The 20927-nt window shown below is 43.4% G+C and overlaps 1 long non-coding RNA gene across 1 annotated transcript; it reads left to right on the top strand.

Annotated features, from left to right (window-relative positions):
• The first annotated feature begins 11133 nt into the window (after positions 1 to 11133).
• LOC128082584 (uncharacterized) lies at positions 11134 to 20512 on the top strand. The gene is made up of 2 exons (XR_008207730.1): positions 11134 to 11335; positions 18545 to 20512. It is a non-coding gene; the product is annotated as an uncharacterized LOC128082584 (long non-coding RNA).
• The last annotated feature ends 415 nt before the right edge of the window (positions 20513 to 20927 follow it).

Raw genomic sequence — 20927 nt, 5'->3', positions numbered from 1 at the left:
GATGTGGGAATCTTAAGCTGTCTTTCCAAAGAAAATGATATGGTTTTGTTTCATCCATGTGGGTTTTCTGTTCAGTTGCTCGTGGGGAGTGAAAATGTCTATTTATTTCCATTTAACGTTACAAGTCTTCATGAGTATTATCCTCAATATTTTTTAAAATTTTTCATGTAAATTATTACTAATGAATTTACTCTCACTAAAAAAACACCAAGCTACACTATATAGACAGGATTTATAGTTTTGGCTTTGAAGAAGCCTTCAGAGATACCCCTCCATCAAACCATCAGGCCAGTTTAAATTAACTCTGCTTACAGAAACTGCAGAATAGCTAACAGCTGAGGTGTGTGTAATGCTGTAATTCTATAACATGATGGAAAGTACAGCAGTAGTAGCAGGGTGGCACAATCCCAGGCTGCAGCAATTAATAACAAGCCCAAATGCAGCAGCTGTAGGGCAAAGAAAAACTACTTACCTTTAGAGGGTCTCCAGCAGGCAGGGATCTCCAGAGAGATCCTCTTGCTTCCACTGCCAACTCTTAAATGAGCTCTGTGAGGGGTGGCTCCTGGCTCCTCCCCTTCCAATCACTGGTACATTGCGTGCACCTGAGCTCCCCTGGGTTGGCCCTGCTTGCCCACCAGGTGCTCAATCACTGGTTCAGGCCATGACTCGGCATTTCTGCTGCAGTGTGGCATCAGACTGTGGGCTGGGGAACAAAACACCAGGCCAGCAGGTTCCAGGGCTGTTTGTTTCTGTATCTTTGGATGATCCTCTGTTTCCAGATATGGCTTTAACTTTTTTAATTCCTACAGTGCTCATTTGGAAGCTGGGGGCTGTGTGTAGGCTGTATGTTGGTCAAAATAAAATCTGAGGCCTGTCACACATGTATCTTTGTTTTTACCAAAGACAAAATGAGGCAACACTTCAACTTTTGACAAATGATTTACACAGAGATGTTGCCATGTTTTCACATCTTTACTTGTTTGAATGTTCTGCCACCAAAGCTGCTGCCCTGGTTCCATCATCTCAGTCTGGTGAGGGCCCTACAGTTCTGCACGTAGCCCATGGCACAGCGGCTGCCGCATGCACAGCCCCCAACAGCCTCGCACTGCCAGGAGAAGCTGGGGCAGTTCTCGCAGAGGCAGCTCCTGCAGTACCCAGCACTGTGGTGTCTGCAGTATTCCTCAGCATCCAGAGACTGAGGGTTGTGGGGCAATTTTGAATGACAAAAATGAAGTACAAAGCAGAAGATTCTAATCCCCGTGATCAGAACTTCAGACCGTTTGAAAAACGAACCAGATATTTTCTAAGGCTACAAGCATGCAGGAGGATGTGAGGGAACGTGAGCTCCAGTTCATCTTAGAAAATATGAGATTTGAAAAATAATCAGTTTCATGAGTTTGGATCCTTAGATTACTTTGAATTCTGGCCAAATCCCTCCACATTATCAACACCAAATGTGTGATGCTATTTGCATGAAGGAGAAAAGCTTTGACTCCACAATATCCAGAGTATGAGTTATGGCTGAATATTAGTTGCCAGTAGATACGGAATGAAACAATACATTAAACTCTTCCCTCAATTAATCTGCTGGAAAAGGAAAATCATAACATTTCCATCAGAAGTCCCTTCCAATTGGCTAAAGACTTTTCTTTTCCACTACAAAGAGCTCAGTTTTGGATCTCACCATATCCCTTTGTGGGCTGACAAGTTCCTTCAGCGTCAGCCAGGAGAACTCCGAAGGGCTTTCTTTTTGTTTGTAGGGGCCATAGGGAAGAGTTAAATATCTAAGTAAGTGTGCTATTAGAAATGGAAGAAGAGTGGAGAGCCTTGAGGTCATTAGATCTCAACATCAGTGCAGAGCACCATTAGGTTCTCTGTGTACACTTAGATATATATACACATATACACGTGTACATATGCATACATATCTTTAAATTTGATGCTTGCTAATAAGTTTTTCATGTGTTGTGGGTACATGAAATCAGAGGTGTGTTTGTGAAGGCACATCTCCATGACACTGGTCAGATAAATGGCTGACTTTTTTTTTTTTTTTTTAGTGGGAAGCAAGTTACCTTGTCTATCTACATATAGCATTTGATATCCTATATTTATTATTTACCATTTACCACCAGAGCCAGCTCATTCCATGCCCAATTAGCTGCTATAAGAATGATGTATGATTGGACTCATTTTTCCCCGTGGCAGTGGAGCTCTGAATCGAGATCTCTTAAATTATTAATTTGTGTGTAATTGGGAAGTGATAGTTTAAATGTATGGTTGTTATCCTGTTGTCTAGTGTTAAGTCTGCTAAGAATTTATAGAGAATGCATCCTGTGTAGAAAATAGGGCATTCATTATAACTTTTTTCTTATGTGATTTTAAACAGATATGGGGTATTTTTCAAAGGTTCTTCTTTTGTGAAGGCCAATCACAGAGTTTATTTCCTTTTGTGTACAATTTATGGTGACTGGCTGCCCTTAGCCACTGCACCAGGAGTGCGTAAATGGGCTTTTTATCTCCAGAGCACCATCTTCCTGCACGCTGCCCTGGGGCCAGGCTGGGGGCAGATACATTGCTTTAATGAAAATGAGTGTATGTCTGGAGAGATGCTATTCTGTCTTGGGCAGTGTGCTGTCTGAAAAGAGTTTTACAATATGTTGGCAGGACAGCCCCAGTGCATGTGCTGCCAGTGGGATCATGGCTGCGAGAGCCATGGGTGCAGCAGCTGCTCTTGGGCAGGACAGATACAAACCTGTTTTACCCTGCTGGAAGAGGAGCATCAGATCATGCATTTCAGCAAGAGAAGTGACTGTAGCAAGCTCTTCTGAGAAGAACTGAGTTGAGGAAGTAGACTTGTAATGCACACCTGAGGCAGCATTAAAATACGTGGAGTAACAATCTCTACCTCCCAAGCGCATCCTGGCAGTACTTTGGAAGATAATCCTAATGCTGTTCGAATGACCTAACGCGGTGGAGCTTGAGCACGAGCCTTGCATCTTGTACTAGCAGGTCATGTAGGCAGAGATGTGATTTCCAATTACTGCTAGGCAGGAGGGGAGCATCTGAGAGTGCTTGTTTTGTTTTGGAATGTCTCCAGTGGAAGGCGTATATGAAAAGTCTTCTAATGTCTCCTCATCAGGAGGATGTATCATGTATCAGCAGAGAGACTGGGTACTTCCATGGACAAGGTGAGAACATCCAATGAAAAGGCCACAATAGCAGCCCAGCAATCATGGTAAAAAAGTGTTTTTTATTACTGTGCATATTATGGTACAAAACCTGACCATGCCTTCCCAAGGGAGAATTACTATGCTGACTGTGGTGCCTCTTTTCTTTCCCAGCTTTCACCACCAGAAGAGTGGAAAGATGTTACCAGATAAGTTGTCTGTTGTGCTTTGATTTGTGTTCTGCATTACATTCTCTGTTATTTTCCTGTAAATTGTATTGCTGTGAGAAAGAGAGGAAACATAATCCTATGAATAATGCATAATGTGGATGGTTTTTTTTGCTTTTTCGTGAGCAGCATAGAATTTCTGGGAACAATGGACAGGAGAGGATTGCTGGTGTTGCCTTACAGATTTCATTCAGGGAAAGAAGTAATGTTTGAAGGTTGGTATCAGTCATGTGCATGTGGAAAAAGTAAGTCATCGCTATCTATGTCCAATTAGTTACCTCTTGTTTAGAGGGAGTGGAAAGAGTTTCAGACATAATTACTGTGGATGTTATTAATGAAGGTTTTCTTGCACAGTTGGGTTAGATTCTTGTGGCCTTGCTCCTGAGTGTTTGGTGCCATGCCACTGCTCCCTGGCTCAGGCTCCTCTTTAATGGATCCCAGACCAGGCAGTTTCAAGTAACAGCAGATATTCCAAATCCTGAGAGAATAATGAGATATGCAGAGGAATGTCAAAGGAAACTCCTCTGGAAAGGAAAAATAAGGTTAAATGATGACATAGTTGCCAGTGGCATATTTTCATAGCCGTAACAGATTTCGGGCTTATCCAAATGCAGAAACAGGTGAAAATGGAATTGTGCTCCACCACAGAGGTGCTCCGGGCTGAAACACAGTGCTTCGTGCTCACCTGGGCTCTCCTAAGGAGTTTGTTCCTGATATTCTATGGTGGTTTCTCCAGGTGATTTCTTTGTGTTTGTTCTTGTCAGCTCTCCTCAAACAATTAAAAGGCACTTGTGTCTCTCTTTCCTGTTTTTAATCACTGTTTCTGTTCAGCTGTGAAGGGAAGAGTGCCATGAGGAGCTGGAGCCAGACACACCGTGCCAGGAGCTGCGAGATCTCTGCTTTACTGCCGTGGCGCTCCTGCTTTGCCTGCATCCTTAGGATGTCACCATCACCTCCAATAAGCTTTGTTCTGCTTTGTGGGTGCTTTGTCTTTTGTAGATCCTGTGCCCCAATGACATTTGTGACCTGCCAGAAAAAAATATATCTATTTCCCCAAGTGTTCTGGAATTGTTTATGTGATAAAGTGTTGGTCTGCAGGGAGCTGAAGGGAAAATGCCAGGACGACCTTCCTACTGTTGGCAGGAGGATGACCAGCAGCAAGTGCCTGGCAGTCTCTAATTGACTCATTAGAGGTCTCTGTGGGTGTGCTCACAGGAGAGTAGGCACGTCTGTACTGCCTCCGCTGGTGAGAAGCACGGATGTCAGGATGGCAGTGCGGACAGGACTGGGGTCCCAGGTGGTGTGGGCCAGCCCAGGCATCACTGGATGTGGGGTGCTTCCACAGCTCAGACAGGCTGTGGGTCAGTGAGAGCTGGGGAAACCATGCCAGGTCAGGACATTCCTGCAGTGACTCTGCAGGAATCAAAGAGCTTCATCTGCCAGCAGGACAAGGTGATGCTAAGTTGTGCTGAGCTGCCCTAGGCCAGCCCACTCCAGTGCAGCAGGTTGCCACGTTCCCTGTGCCTTGCTTACAGAAATCTTAATACATGCTATTAGAAATTGTAAGAACAAAGAGTTTGAGCACAGTTTATATTTTGCTTGAGCACTGCAGTGGGTCTCAGCTAATTCATCAGCAGTGGTTCGTTCTGCTCGAAATCCTAGGGAATGGCTCCTCTCCTGGGGCATTTCTTCCAACTTAATTGCCAAGTTATAGTGAAATACGAGGTTCGTTGTTGTCTGCTGGAGCACTGGGATTCTGTTTTGTTGGCACATTTTTCATGACCCCATGTCAGCAGCATAACTAGGCTATGAGATAATTTGTATGCTGTAGACGAGCAGCTGAATGCATCTTCTCCAGAGAGAAAAATAAGTTTGATCAGTCCTGCAGCGTTAATTAGGTAAAACTGAGAAATAATTTTAATTTTGTAGATTAAATGATGTCAGACCATGTAAGATGTTAGTAACTGCTATGCAGGTGGAAATTGAAATGGTCAAAACTGGCAAAGTGAGACAATAAAAATGAGAAAAACAGTACCTGTGTTTGGAAAAAAAGAATACTACAGCTCAAAAGGCCGTATAAAAACCAAAAGGAAAGAGTGGTGTGCTCTTATTTCCCTGCTTCAGTGCTTTAGTTTTACAATAGCTTTCCTCTCATTTCCTAATTAAGCAGTTTTGAAGTTGTGAGAAAGGACAACTGCCCTGTTAGCCCAGCTCCTCCTCCTGGTACCGTTGCAGGTGTCCCGGTGTTGCATGATTTTGGATGCAGTAGGTTTCGTTGGAGTATTGTTGGCAGCAGGGATGAGGATTAAATGGCATAGGAAATACAAAAGAAGCAGATTTGTAATGATGTCTGCTATCTCTCTATCTCTCTGGGATGTATGTTGCTTTAAGGGGCGATGAAGGATGGATTCTGTGCCAGCTTTTGCCCTGCACAAATCTCTCTGTGCAGAAGGTAACTGCGTACAGTAAAAATCTTTTTATTGGGAAGTGCAGCAGTGACCAGCCTGGCAATGCAATTCTCTGGCTTCCTGGAAAACAAGCGTTTCCATGGGAGTATTAGAAATCCTCCCCAGGAGCTGAAGCTGCCAAGGCTCATTGTGCCTGATCCCAGCAGCCTGGTCGAGGAGGGACATCAGCTCCTGCTGGTCACCACAGAGCTGCAGCTGGGGAAACAGCTCACAGACAAGGTCCAGTCTTTGTTTTGTTTTCAAAGCATTTTGCCTTTTGTTTCTTATTTCTGTGGTCCCTGCCATGTCAGCCCAGGATCCTCTGTGGCCAGAGGTCCTGCTCTGCTCACTGTTGGAGGCTGTTTCCTTCACCAGCTGCATAGCACAACTGTTTGTGCAGCTGAGCCATGGTGCACCTAAACTTAAACGTGAAACTCACAGCATGACAGAATCATAGAATCATCAAGGTTGGAAAAGACCACCAAGATCATCTACTGCAACTGTCAGCCCATTCCCACCATGCTCTCTCAAGCACGCACCTCAGTGCCACATTTAACCTTATCTTGCAAACCTCCAGGGACACTGACTCCACCACCTCCACGGCAGCCTGTGCCTCTGCCTAAGCACTCTTTCTGAGAAGAGATTTTTCCGGATATAAAATGGTGGGAGAGTTGTTGAAAACTCTGCTTTGGTGCCTACCATATGCATCTTGGTAGTCACAGAAGAGCTTCGTCTCCATACCTCAATGTCCTACATTGGCATGAGGTACCTAGTGCCACTGGCTGAAGGTCTTTGGGCCGCCATTCTGTGGCACATTCACCAAAAAGGAAAAGAAAGGCGATCATGGCATTAGCATGTAGCAAAACCTGAGAGGGAATTTACCCAGGATTGTTTCCTATGACATTTTAAACCAAAGAAGGTTGGTAAGATTTTGTCCAGTGGAGTAATACATGTTCAACAGCAGAAAGAGGAGAAAAGCAGTGAAGGTAATAGGCTTCATTTTTCAGAGCTTCCTGACCCCATTCTCATTTGTTGGGACCTGGTTTGAAGTTCGAAGAGACCCACAGTGAAGACACAAGATCTCACGATGCAAATAAGAGAAAATGAGTTTAACGAGTACTGCATGCTCTACATCCCATAATTTTACCACTGAACTCTCAGACTTCTCGAAACTACTCTGAAATTGGCAGCCTAGACTTAATATTTTCTACCATTTTGCCATCACATGCAATTTTAGTTCTCAAGTGACTCCAATTTTAAACTTTCAGTGATTTAAACAGCTGCACTGTGCACAGATTCAAGTGAGGACATGCTTTTGTAATCAAGCAGCCCAACTCCAAATTTTATGGTTTGATGGTTACTGTGCCATTCAAACTATGCCCCATTACACAGAAGTGCATTCCTTTGATTTTACCAAAGAGACCATAAATATGACAAAAAGCATAGCTGGAAAACATGATTTCATGCCTGGATTTTTCAGCTCCTTTTTAATACAAAGAATAAATAAAGTGATCTCTGAAAGGGGCGTCTCTTTGCACCAAATTATGTTTGGATTGTTTGCATGGCTAGCAGAGCTCATTGTTAGTCTTTCTAGAAAACAGCTGTGTGTAACAATGTTTAGGAAAAGAGTTTTCAAATCCAAAGAATGAGAGTAAGAGCGTAACTTCCCATTTCAGTAGTTTAACATTGTGGAAGCTCAGAGCATGGGGGGAGGAAGCTGATCTGCTTGATATAAAAAATGTAGATGATGTTCCATAATGCATAAATAAAACTAATTGTCAGCAGTTGTGTACTTGGCAAACTTGGCTTATTGCTTGCAAATTTCTTACTGTATCCTTTCCTTTTTCCCCCAAGGTGATGCAATGTTTTCATCTCTGAAAACCTGGTTTTGAGAAAAGATTTGACTCCAAAATGGAAATCTGCTTTTGATTCAACATTAGGTACTAGCAGACAGAACTTTTCAGTCCTATTTCTTCGATTACTGCAGCCTTTCTTCACAAAAAGTCCCAGTGCACATTGCCCAGTGCATGTGCAGTGTCTGGTAAAGGTTACCCAGGTCCCAGCATTCATTTGCCACCAGTAGAAAACAGAATCAATTCAATCAAAATTCGTAAATAAAAATGAATAGCTATGCCATCTGGTGCTAGTGATGCAAAACATACAATAGTATGCACAGGTACAATAATTGAGAATTTAATTTGGGTAATTAAGTTTAATACATAGTAAAATTTTATAGTAAACATTTAAAATGCTCCTAAAAATGTAAGTGCTTATTTTCTCAACGTTTTATAGAAAGGTACTCATTACAAACACATCTATTGGGTAATTTTGTACTGTGAGTTTTTAGGTAAAGTACTGACTCACATCAAAGCCTGAGCACACTGTTGGCAAGTGACTTCAGCTGGTGTTGGATTAAGGCCAGGAGGCCAAAAGGCAAGCTTTAAAAATGTAATTATGCTTCTGAAAAACTCAAGTACTTTTTCTTGCTGACATTTGTGATTTTTATAATGAAAGAAAAGAAAGGAAAGGGAAAGGGAAAGGGAAAAGGGAAAGGGAAAGGGAAAGGAAAAGGAAAAGGAAAAGGAAAAGGAAAAGGAAAAGGAAAAGGAAAAGGAAAAGGAAAAGGAAAAGGAAAAGGAAAAGGAAAAGGAAAAGGAAAAGGAAAAGGAAAAGGAAAAGGAAAAGGAAAAGGAAAAGTCTGTATTTCCCCTCCCTTCTCTCTACTTTCCACCCTTAGCTTGCTTGGTGCTTCCTCAAGTGGTGAACCTGGTATCTGGGAACATTCCAGCAGCGTTCCCAACAGCCAAAGGCAAACTGGCCCCAGGTTGGATTCCTTAACCCGCCAGCACTACTCTCCTGGGCGGCAGCATGCTGCCATCCCAGCACTGTCTGGCTGGGGCAGGTTGGGTGCTGTGAGTGCCAGAAAGAAGATGAAGGGTGGAGTGGAGGGACAATTAAAGGCTCAATGCAGTTCTCCATCTCTGCTTTCCACAATTCCTTAAGATGGGCTGGTGGCAGTGCCAGTATCAAAGGACATTTGCTGAGAAGGTCAAGACAAAGGCTACGGTGAATCAGACCCACCAGTGACTTGCAGCACTGCTGGGGAATGGGCTGAAAGCCCATGGGAGACCACTGAGAGCATGTGAGTAGATGGGCTTGACAATACTGAAATTTGGGTGTTGTTGCAAGATTATTAAAAGATAATGTAATAACAATAAAGTTTGGCTGCAGATTAATGCCTTTAGAAATTCGAGATACTAGTAGTAATTTGCTGAACTGTTTATTGGTTAAGCAGAGCTTCAAGGCTCAGTGTGCACTGTTTCACCATCAGCTCACTCTAGAGCATCAGGAATTCTTGTCTGGAAGCAGCTGAGAGGCGCCTGGTGCAAACAGGATAATGCCAGAGCAAAACCCAAGGCAAATTGTGCAATTTTACATTGATGTGGGTAAGCAGCCAAAAATTCTTGTGTGTACTTCAAGCATAGCAAATACTATTTTTTTCACAGACAGAAATGTTAAGAAGACACAGTAAAATGCAATATGAATCCCTTCTATAATCTGTTTCATGCATTATCAGGTCTTTGATAGTGGCCTGAACTCCAGGCATCAGACGATGTCTCTATAATGCTAGAACCTGCCCACTGGAGGACTTTTTTTTCTGCAATCTCACGAGTCTGCCCTGAAATATGAGTGTTTATATCTTTTAAAATGTATTTACCTCATCCAGGGCCATCTGATATTCTCGTTTTCCATGGATATGCCTAATTTGTCTGTGAATCCTATTAAGCTATTTGATTGCAATGATAACATGTGGCAATGAGTTAATAGGTTGTGCACATGCTGTGCAACTCTTTTTTTGGAAATCAGTAGTAAATCTTTAATGATGTTAAGATCTGTTTGTTCCTTCATGCAGAATTCCTTGTTCTGATCCAGGGAGAAGGGATAAAGCTCATCCCATTCTTTTCTTGTCTGCCATTATTTATGCAGCTGAATGTGCCCTTGTGTTTGTGCCTGCCCCAAATTACAAACTTAACATGTCACCACTGAGTTTTATTTTCTTCTTGGAGGTCTCCAAGTTCTGCTCTATACTGTCTGCAACAGCAATCAACCACTCAGTCTGGGTTGCAATAAAACTCTCAATATTTCTCTTATATGGGTGCTTCCATTCTAGAAATATCCTCTGGCACAGTGCTGGAAAAACTGCCAGACTTACACCAGTGGAAAAGTTTGAAGTTATGCAGAGCATTTTCAGACTCGGTGGTTTGCAAGCAATTTCTCATGCTCGGTGAGCATCAGCAGAAGAAACATAGCACAGTTCCTGCACTGACTGGATTCCCACAAGCCCTGGACACTGATGGGCAGCGCATTTTGGGGCAATGCTTGTTCCTGAGTTTGGCCAGGAATACTTTGTAAAAACCTCTCCTGGGTGACAAATATTCTTGCTCTTCAAGCTCTTTTTCACCGAGAAGAAATTACTTTAGAAAATCAAGCACTCCAAAGTTCAGAAATGTCAAACATAAAGCTATTTGGACATCATGAATTCAGCTCTATTTTGTCAGTGAGTGGCAGGCACATTGATTACACACATCTGTTTGGTGAGTGCATGGTATTACAGCACTCAGGAAGTGCTGAAGGCATTGCATGAAGGCTGTTCTTGTCACTGTAAGCCCTGCTAGCAGTCAAAGACATGTAGGTAACAAATGAGGAAGCCGAGATGTGATCAGGAAGGAGAGCCCAGACTGATGGCAGAGACTTTTGAATGCCAGACAAAAATATAATGCAAAAGTAGACCCTGAAAGGGCTTGTGTCAGGAGCAGGAAACCCTGAAATTGAAATAATATAGTAAGGAATTGAGCTGGGGTAGATGTACACGTCTTTGTGGAAAGCTACTTTTTGTTGACACCATTACTTGACCTATTGACTCCTTAATGGTTTTCATCACTTGAGTTTGCAATGCTGCAGCACTGGGGGATGGCATTTTTCACTGCTTCCTTGAGCACTGCTGATGTGTTTGAACATCATCTCTACTCCTCAGGAGAACGCTCCTCCTTAATATTTCTCTGACAGTGGGAAATCAGGAAGACTTATCTGCTGTGCTCATGTGCCAGTTTCTGAGAGACAGGGCACTACAGCTAAGAGTTGAAGCCTTCCACTGTACCAGTTTTGAGATGGAGTCATCTGCTCCCATGAATATAATATGGAGACAGTGCAGGTAGACAGTTGTGAGTTATAGTGGAAATAGGGTTTTTGTTTGGCTTTTTTTTTTTTTTTTAAGAAAAGGTTTTTATAGGAGAAGTCAGGAACACCCAGACTCCTGATTTGTCCAGTCTTGGTGCTCTGTTCTACAGCTGGATCCTTTCAACTGGGTATGACTTATCTTTGGCTTTCATCCAACTGCCTGAAACCCTATCAAAGCCATAAATATCACCTCAGCCCTTGAACTGGACCTCAAGGAGATGAAAAATCCCTCCATCCTCTGAAAGGCCTCTGAAAGGTATGATATGCAAACAGTTCTTTTCTTTGACTGTGGAAAATAACTGTTTTACCAACAACAGATCCATGTACAGCTAAATACAAATCCCGAATCTGTTGTTCGAACCCTGCTCCTAGCTGACCGAAATAATGAGTCTGCTGTATAATGGTAAGTCTTATCTGTGGTGTGGTAAATCAGTCCAAAATTCTGTAAGAGTTCCCCTGTGGTGTGTTATCTTGGCAATAAGTCATCTCAAGCCATAGGAACAGAATAAATTAATGAAATTGCTGTAACCATACTGGAGAGATGAAACTCCATAATCTCTAACACCAATTCATTTATTCACATGCTTATGCATATTATTTATATATATACATGTGTATATTTTAAACATGCAAATATATGTATACACATATATATATATATATAAAGGTATAAAACATGTCAGATATACAGGTTTATGTGCAGAATGCTACTTCTTTACCACATTACAAAAATGTTTCACAGTACTTTGTTGCTCTTATCAAGTCTGCTTTTGTTCATAACCTTGAATATTCATGTTTTCAACTGGAATGTTTTATAGCAAGCAGTAGTCTTCTCAATCATAAATATCAGTAGGTTTGAAATAACTATGAAAAAAAGTTTTCATCTGTTGCCATTGATAGTGGGTGTGTCTCTTTTTATATTAATGGACAAGAGAGAAGTTAGTCTGGCATAAATTAACATCAATTCATTTGGCAACTTTTTAATTTTGTACCCTGCTGGAACAGTTGAGTGTACATATTTGAAAAGTACTATAGACACAAAAGCTCTGCCAGTTTGTCCAACAAAAGTATGCTCCCTGTTTTAGTCTTCAGTTACACTATTGGCATTAAATGGCTAATCTTGATAAAAACAAGTACAGAAAATCCCTACTTTCTCCAATAACAAGCAATATAACATCTCCTGGTGCATCCTCCTGCAGCCCAGGGCCAGATGCTCTCTGTATTGGCCCCACTGTGCTCGGTGCATAAATACGTTTCTCAGTGCCATACAGCCAAGCAAACCCTTTACAGCTGCTGCATATTCCGGCAAAAGCATTTCCTATGGAGCTCTATTAATTACAAATTGAAGGCATCCACATATTCAGGATAACTGCAGCATTTTCCTCTGGAATGCAGGAGATATTTGGCATTACCAGCTTCAAAGAGGGGGAGAGGAGGAGGAGGAATTTAATTCTGCGTATGTATGAGGTAATGTCAATTCCTTGCAGTCAGGAGACTGGAGCTTAATTGATATCATATGGCTAACAAACGTACTCCAAAACCAGCCTCATTTGATCGCTTTTTAATAACTAATAACTCTCAGTGGGAGTCCAAAATATGTACATCTATAAAAGCCTGCTGGAGCTGCCTCCCTCGCCTGCCAAGATCGCTGTTACTGAAACAAATGTGTACCTTCAGCAGTCCTTGAGCAGACACCAGCCCTGGCTGGACACGTACGCTGTCCTCCCGCTGCGGCCGGGAGTGTCTGGAGGAGCCGCATGCGGTGCAGGATGCATCCCGCTGGCCGCCATGACCTGCCCGCCTGGGGCTGGCGTTGGGCCGGGCCCGCGGCCTGCCGTGTCCCTCCTGCCCTGACTGCTTGGGGCAAACGAACGCGTCTGCCTTGGCTGCAGAGCTCAGGGCAGCCAGTGAGCTGTCTGGATGTGCTCTGCCGTGAATTGCTTTTCCCGCGTGTGAGCCGCAAGGACTCCTCCAAGTTACAGGTGGGAGATCAGCAAGGGCTCTGCTCCCAGCCCTGGGCACCATGCTCCTCAAGAACATCCCTGCCTGGCCTCCGGCCCAGCGCAGCGTCAGAGCTGTGCTGGGCACCGCTGTATACCTGTGTTTGTTTGCCCTACGTGTGTGTCTCCACATCCTCCTGTGTGCCCCGGCCCCAGCGCCCAGCAGCTGCTTAGACAAACACTTCCTCTGGCACAACCAGAGCTGTGCATGGCAGTGTGCACGCACAAATGGCACGTACTGATCACAGCTGGCAAAATCACCTTTTAAAGGCAGATTTCAGGCTTCACTTTGTGTTTTAAATGAGGGGCAACAGAGAAAGGAGGGCTGGTATCACATTCTGTTTCATGAAGTGCCCTATGGGCAAGTTGGAGCACTGACAGTATTTTCTGCCTTACACGGTATTACGTGCTCAGGGAGTGTTCAGTGCCACCCAAGTTAGGAAAAAGCAGGATGAAATTTCCAACAACTTAATCTTCTCTTTGTGTGGTGCCTTTTTCTGTAACCTGTTAAGCTGAATATTGCACTGGGACAGAAGAAAAGCAAATGCCATGTTTTGCACAGGCAATGCAGCCAAGCCAAGAACATGCCTGGAAGTGTCAAAGATGGGGGCAGGACATTTCCTCTGCAATTCAGCAGATGGGCAGTGTTGGGGCACTTGGTGTGTGGACTTAAATTTGTAAGACATTCATTATTGGAAAATTGCTTAAGGCAGCATGACTTATCTTGGTAAATTTTAAGGCAGATATTTCTGAATGCTGTCTTGGACATCCACTTTTGTGTGGGTCTGACTGTGAAACAACACAGCTCCTGCCTTAGATCTTCCCATGGCCAGGCTTTGGATGGGTCTGTTTGGTGTCGGCAGGGATTCAGGCAGTTTGTTTGTAACCAGAGCTAGAATTGTGCTTGCAATAATCAGTTGATGTTGGACTTCTGACACTTAACAAAGGAATGCAGAAGCAGCGTTAATTCAAATCAGAGTTTGCAGGAAGGTATCAACATCCATACACTGAAAACAATTACTGAGACTTCTCTTGAGATTAGAGTCTGCCAGAAAGATAGCAAAAATGTGTGTGGACAACTTGATGCAGGATAGAGAAAGAAAAACTAAAAACAGGGCAGGATAATTAATGATGAAAACAAAATTGGGGATTTGTTGGGAAGAAAATAAACACACAGAATCCAGTGATGCTTCTGCAAGTGAGGGATGGTGAGCGGAGCATTTCTATTGTTTTGACGAAGCAGAGGCATTGTTTTAAAATTAGTAGAAAAATGATTAACTTTCAAATTTTTGTTGCAAAAAAAAAAAAAAGACAACAACAACAACAACAAAACAACACAGAATGTCACTGCTAGAAAAAGCAGTACTTTTGTTGCAAAAGTAAAGCAGAGTGGCTGCAGTGCCTGTTGCCTTCCCTCTCCCCCTTCTGCAAAGCAGCAGAGGCAGCAGGCACATCGCAGCACGTCCTCCCTTCCCAATTCTCCCTAGAGACAGAGAAGGTGGCCAATTTGTGAACATAATTCCTGGAAGGAGTGCCAGTAGAGGCTGTGGCCTGTTACCATCAAAACACCTGGTGACTTCATTTTGTATGTATGCTCACTGATATTTCTTCACCTCTGTAAAGCTGCCTTTGATTAACTGCTATTAGGACTCGCACCGAGTTGCACAACACTGACACAGTTACATGTGCAGAGATCCTTCCCTGGGCCCCTGGTTTGCCTGCTTCTCCCCATCCACTGCAGCACACACTGGCCAGCTCAGAGTGACTGTGTTTTTTGTTTTAGAGAATTAGATAATCAGAAGGCATTGTTGTTTCATAAAAGTCCATGAAAAAAGAAAACACACACACACACAAAATCAACAAACCAAGGAAAAGATATTGCAATAGAATATTAACATGTTCTGAAACAGTTTAGTTTTCTACTTCAATAACTACCATTATTCAAAACACTGTAGAAATTGCTTACTGCTCTTCAAAACACTCATGACTTTATGGAAGTTAGTACTGAAGCAAAAATGGTTGGTTATTGTAACAGATGGCTTCGAAAAGCATCTAGGTGAGAGCTGAAATGCACTGTATGGAACAACAGATAACCCAGTATCAGTGCCCTACTGCAGGCATAGTGCTGCTGTAGGGAAGAATGAGAACAGGAGTTAATCCTCAGGCCTTTGCCATAAAGTTTGGGTCTTGCTGCAGATAGGAACCGCTCAGCAAGCACCAGTATGCTGAGTTCATCTCACTGTTTGTAATTAAGACCTCCTAGGCTCTCCTGCACCTGCAGTGGTGGCTGTGGGCAGGAAAACTGCTGCCACCTCCAACACCAGCTGTGCCTGCCTCCCAGCACAGTGTCAGTCCTGCAGGCCATCTCCTGCCACAGCCCTATCCTTGCTGCGAGCTCAGACGTAGCACTGTGCACTTAATTGTTTCCATCTCTACAATAAAACGATGCAAAAATTCCTGCAACTGAGCATACAAAGGCACTCGTAAAAAAAGTCTATTAATTTTTATGCCTCATAAATGTAAGCCACAATTCACTTTAAGCTTGCTATAAAAACATTTCTCTTAAAATTTAAGTTTATAGGACACAGAACAAATAGGATTTCAGAAAAAAAATGTGGTTTCTATTCTCATGAGAACTCTATTATTGTTAATTAATAATTCTGTTTTGCCTTTCTTTGTTTTCAAGGGGAATACTGCCAAAGAGCTGCTGGTTTAATGCTTTTCTTTGATAAATATTTTATCAAATAGTAATCACCATCTTGTAATGCAATTGTAGAGTTTACAGCTGTTACACACTGAAATCTAATGCAACTGAAAGAAGCAAAAGCAGAATGAGAAATTATCAAGCCTTTACATTTTCAGAGGGTTTTGAGGAGTGCATGATATTAATTTCCACGGTAGCCAAGCAGCGTGGTGCTGCTGCTGCCAGCTATTTTGCTGAGTGGCAGGATCAGCCTGCTGGTGTTTAACCCCACTTTTAATTATTTTTTGGGAATGTGACCATACGACACAGCAGTGCTCATGAAGGTGCGGTGCTCTCTGGCTGTCAATAGAGCCCTGCCAGGAGGGAATGGGCCCCGGCACCCCTGTTGCTTGCCCACAGCTCCATGAAAGCCATGGGGCTGCCCCCATCACCAGCTCAGCACACAGCGCCCAGCCCAGTGCAGAATGGCTCTGAGGGTGGTAGGACTGGGAGCACGCAGGGTGTAGTTACAGGCTGTCAGAATGCGGGCCTTAGGGCTGTGTATTAATGCAACAATTCTACCTACAACAAAACAATCATTTTTCAGAAGTGCTGAACTCCCACAGCTTTCAATAGCCTTAATTTTTGTTTGGCGCTCTAAATATCAGAAGGCTTTCCTTTCACTGCCTCAGTCATGTGTCAAAGAGCCTTCAGCCTAACTGCTTCAGGATGGGTTCTTTTGTTCTGTTGAAGCTTGCAAGCTATGTGGCTTTGTTTTTCCCTTCACTATTCAGAAGAATGGCACTGTTAGCATACAGCACTCCCTGTACACACAGAAGCCCCAGGGCAGGCCCTGCATCATGCTTCAGCTCACTGCAATGGTCATGCCTTACTCCATCTTGGCTATGGTAGAAGCCTCCAAGCTTTCCTGGTCCTATCTGGTCCTGGGCTGCCAATATACTGTTCAGTAGAAAATTGAGGGCCTAAGAATGATGCTTGCTGCGGAAAGAAGGGTCAAAAGAAAGTGAGCAGGACTTGCCCCTGTGCAGACAGCAAGAGCAGTGGGTTTTATATACATATGAAGCAAACAGAGCTGCTATAACAGTTCACAGGACCAAATCCTGTTCCAGGATAAAATAACTTCCAAAACCTTTGGCCCAAGTTTATGCATTTTGGGGTGGAATTCAGAAAAAAAAAAAAAAAAAAAAAAGAAAATACTGATCAGAAAAAGTGAACACACTACTGAGCTGACAGAGGGTTTATCTTTCCCTCATTTTATGGTTCTTTTGCCGAAGGGAACCTTTTATCATAACTGTACCAGTACTACTTCCTTCCCTAAAGGCTACGAAAAGGTAGATTACATTGCCCATCACCCAGCACTTCATTCTGCTGAGTTTCCAAACACCTTGGAACTATCAGGTGCAGGACAGCCCCAAGCTCCTATAGTGCTGTCCCAGCAGCAGAAAGCAAAGCCTGTGGCCGGCTCCATGCTGCTCTCAGGGGGCTTGAATAAGATGCAGATGACTGAAGAATTTTACTATTGCTTCATTCAAATGCTGAACTCCTAAGCCATGACAACCAGCCCCTGCCCACTGTGGGTGTCTGCGTTTGGCAGCTGGGGAGGATGTGGGTGGAAGAAACCTTGCAGAGCAGATAGGCTCAGAATGAAACAGTTTCTGAGATAATCTTTAATCGTCTCCGTGTCCTCAGGGTGATAAGGAACCAGCAGCCACTTTGCACTGCTAAATATTATGCATCCAGCATTGCTACACCCTGCAGCTGAAGCCAGATTTTAGAAGTGTTTATATACCTAATTCCTTCTAAAATCAATACTTGCTAGTTAACACATGTATTTATCTTCACACACATTCAGAAACTGTGTACTACTGAAGCACTGCACAAACACATTCCTTGGTCTCCAGATGTTATTTATAAAGGCAGAGAAGTTGGAGAAGATCCTACAGCTGGATCTGTGCACCAGAATCCTGCCTGTGGGTGCTGGTGCTGGAGGTGCAGACACAGCTTCGGCCCTTCTGCAGGTGGGCAAGTGACCTGTCTGTGTCCTTCCCCCCTTCAGTTTAACCTTCTCTGTGTTGAGGGTAGGTTTATAGGTCTGGGGAGCTTGACAACACTTTTTCCCCTTACATGCTTTTGTTAATTCTGTGCTGTGTAAAGGAAAATGGTGGCCAAGACAGCAATTGGGCTTCGGTGTTCCACCCACCTCCTGAATATTTCCAAGGGAAGTGTCAGTCCGCCTGATGTTGAATGGTTTTTCCATTCTCAATAGCAAAGAACAGAGAATGAAGTTCTCTCCCAGCTGAAAGGAGATGACCTGGGTGTAGCTAAACATCAACATATAATGCCCTGAATTATGCGTTAAACTGCACGACAAAGCCTGAAAGCAGGTGGTGATTGCTTATAGTGCAGAGTGGAAACAAACACAAAATGAGCAAAATGTTCTTGTGGGTGTTAGCAAGGGAGGGCTTCTCACTGCATACTTCTGTCAGAGATATTCATTTGCTATTTCATGCCTGGGGATGATTTTGCCCTAATGATTCCTCAGAGCTGAACTACAGGGGGCAGTGGCAGAATTCTGCAGGTGCTGGCTGCAGGCACAGAGGTGGCTGTTCTGCTTGAGGAATTGACAAGCAGCACCTGGTGCTGCTCCTCTGCTCAGCTGTGGCTCTGATGGTGGCTGCTGGCAGAGAGGATGCTCTAGCCTTTGCTTAATAATAATTAATATAGAACGTAATGAGAAAAAAGCTCTCCTTTCCTCCCTCAGGTACACACTATCAACCTTTTTTATGGTGTGACAAGAAAATTATAGCAAGACATAAAATTCAAGCTTTGACTACTGCTTGTGCCATTCCGCTACTGAACAGATTCCAAGAGCAACGGGCATCCAGGTTTAAGAACAAGACCTCCTTTGCCTGCCCTCCCTGAGTGGGCTACAGGGACTTTGCACATCCCGGCTTGCGGCAATGCCCTGGCATGAGGCCTTGCTTCCCCCCGCAGCACAAGTGCAGGCAGATTGATGCCGAGGAGTTGGAAGGAGAGCCACAAATCTTGCCTCAATTACAGCCAGGACACTCAATCTGCTGCCTTGCCTTCCTATTGATAATATCTGGGCAGTAAATTATCATATCAAAGGAAAAAAAATCAAAGCGGCAAAGTGATAATCATCTCCAATTCCTAGTGAATAAGCAACTAATGAGAGATTTAATGTACTGCAAATGCAGGAGGTACAAAAAAATAATTACAGACCTCTGAGAAAAATGGCAAACTGTCAAAGACTTCTAGGAAAAAGGAGGAGAAAGTTTTTCGAGTAGTGCTTGTTATATGGAAAACTGTGGAGCCACCACCCCTAACAACAATAGATGCATTAGGAAAATTATACTCAAGCACATGCACTTGGTGTGTTTCCTTCTTCTGTGTGTTCTTTAAATCGCGTTTCAGCAGGACACCGTCATCTCTTTTTCTTGTAGTAAAGATCATTTCCCTGGTTGCAGGAAAAGTCAAATTTCTCTGCTGATGTTTTGGAATGGATAACAGTGCAGGCAGGCATGGAGCCTTCCAGCCTAAAGGGCTGTTTGAAAATATCTGCTGTGAGAAATTCAGCCAACCTGGAGGCAGCAATAGGGAAAATCAAGTGTCTGTCTGTGAACCGGCAATGTGTCTGCCTGGAGCTGGGAGTCGGTGAGCGATAAAGCTGTGATAGACTGCGGCTCTGCCAAGGGGATCTGCTGTGTTTGTAACCCATGGGTGGGTGACATGGTGATCCATGGTGCAGTGTCTGAAAGGAGATGAGCAATGAGACTGAGTCTGTAAGTCAAAGCTGTATTGCATGGGAGATGTGTTGTTGGTGAGGTTTTTATGGCTGAATGTGTAAGAACATTGCACCTTACACGTACCATGCAGCAGGAATCTGTAAGACCAAGCCAGACTCTGGACCTAAAGGGGGGAAGATGGTGCTCAGGTGCTAGATCTGGCTGTGGGGCTGGGCTGCTTGCAGTGGGGACCAAGGTGGGTAAGAGGAAAGGTTTAGGCAGGGTGTGGGAAGTAGACTTGGACTTGCACAGAGTGGTGCTGGAATTAGAAGAAGGCATGATGAACAAATTAATTGGGATGCAAACATGACGGCTCAGCGGCAGCGGAAAGGCAGCTAGGAGCTGTGCTGTAGGAGGGGATGAGGGGCCTTGTGGTGTTTGTGACAGCTTGAGAAGAACAAACTGCTCCCTGGGGAGAGGAAAGCAGCATTTCAGATGTCTGCAAAACCAGTATTTGTCCTTCTGGTGAGAGCGGGTGTGAGGGCCTGTCTGCAGAATCTGGCCCTTTTCCAAACACTGAAAAATATCATCCTTCTTCCAAAAAGCTTATGGTCAAAACCAAAGGAAGACAAAGACAAGTTCAAAAGAAAGAAGATAAATTTAAGAGCATACAATCTTCATAATATCATTAATAGCAAATAATGATTTGCTTGACCTTGGCACTGCTCCCAGGAAGTCACACCAGGATCAAGAATGCAGCAAGATGACGCATTACTCACAGAGATTGTGTCAAGCACCACCTGGTTCCTGTTAGCAGAACGCCTTGCTGACATGGCTCATTCGTTCTTCACTTGACTGAAAACTTATGAATTCATTGCCCGGATGGGGCTTGATGGAACCACTTGTAAACCCTAACCATTTTAAAATGTCTAATAAATTAAAGAAGGAGAAAAACAGAACTCAATAAAATCCATAAAAACGTGGCTTTTCCTTAACATTTTGTAAATTAAATATGTTAAATTATGCTTGCCAAACTCATTTTTTTTCTTTTTTGTTTTTCCATCTGCGTATGGGATGTCTATGGAAACTATTGTTAGGTATATGCAAATACTGTCAGCGCTCCTTTGCTTTTCCTCAAGGACCTTGATACTGGTTGTGAAGCTGGGTTTCTATGAAACCTGTAAGTAAATCACAATAACTGGTTTTTGGAACCAGAGCTTTACTGTCCAGCATATGGGGAGCTAGAACATTTGCAGAGCACCAGATATCCGTGTTTTTGGAGGAGTATGCACTGAACATTTCTTCATTCCCCTAAACAAATGTACAGAAGCATTTTAAATGCTGGCATTCATCCTGCAGCCTCACTATCCCCTCTGATTTGCCTGCTATTGCTGCAAG

Source organism: Tympanuchus pallidicinctus, unplaced genomic scaffold (assembly GCF_026119805.1).
Source record: "Tympanuchus pallidicinctus isolate F22 unplaced genomic scaffold, pur_lepc_1.0 scaffold22, whole genome shotgun sequence".
Taxonomy (NCBI): domain Eukaryota; kingdom Metazoa; phylum Chordata; class Aves; order Galliformes; family Phasianidae; genus Tympanuchus; species Tympanuchus pallidicinctus.
Note: the sequence above shows the minus strand (reverse complement) of the source record. Positions and strands in the feature narration are given on the sequence as shown.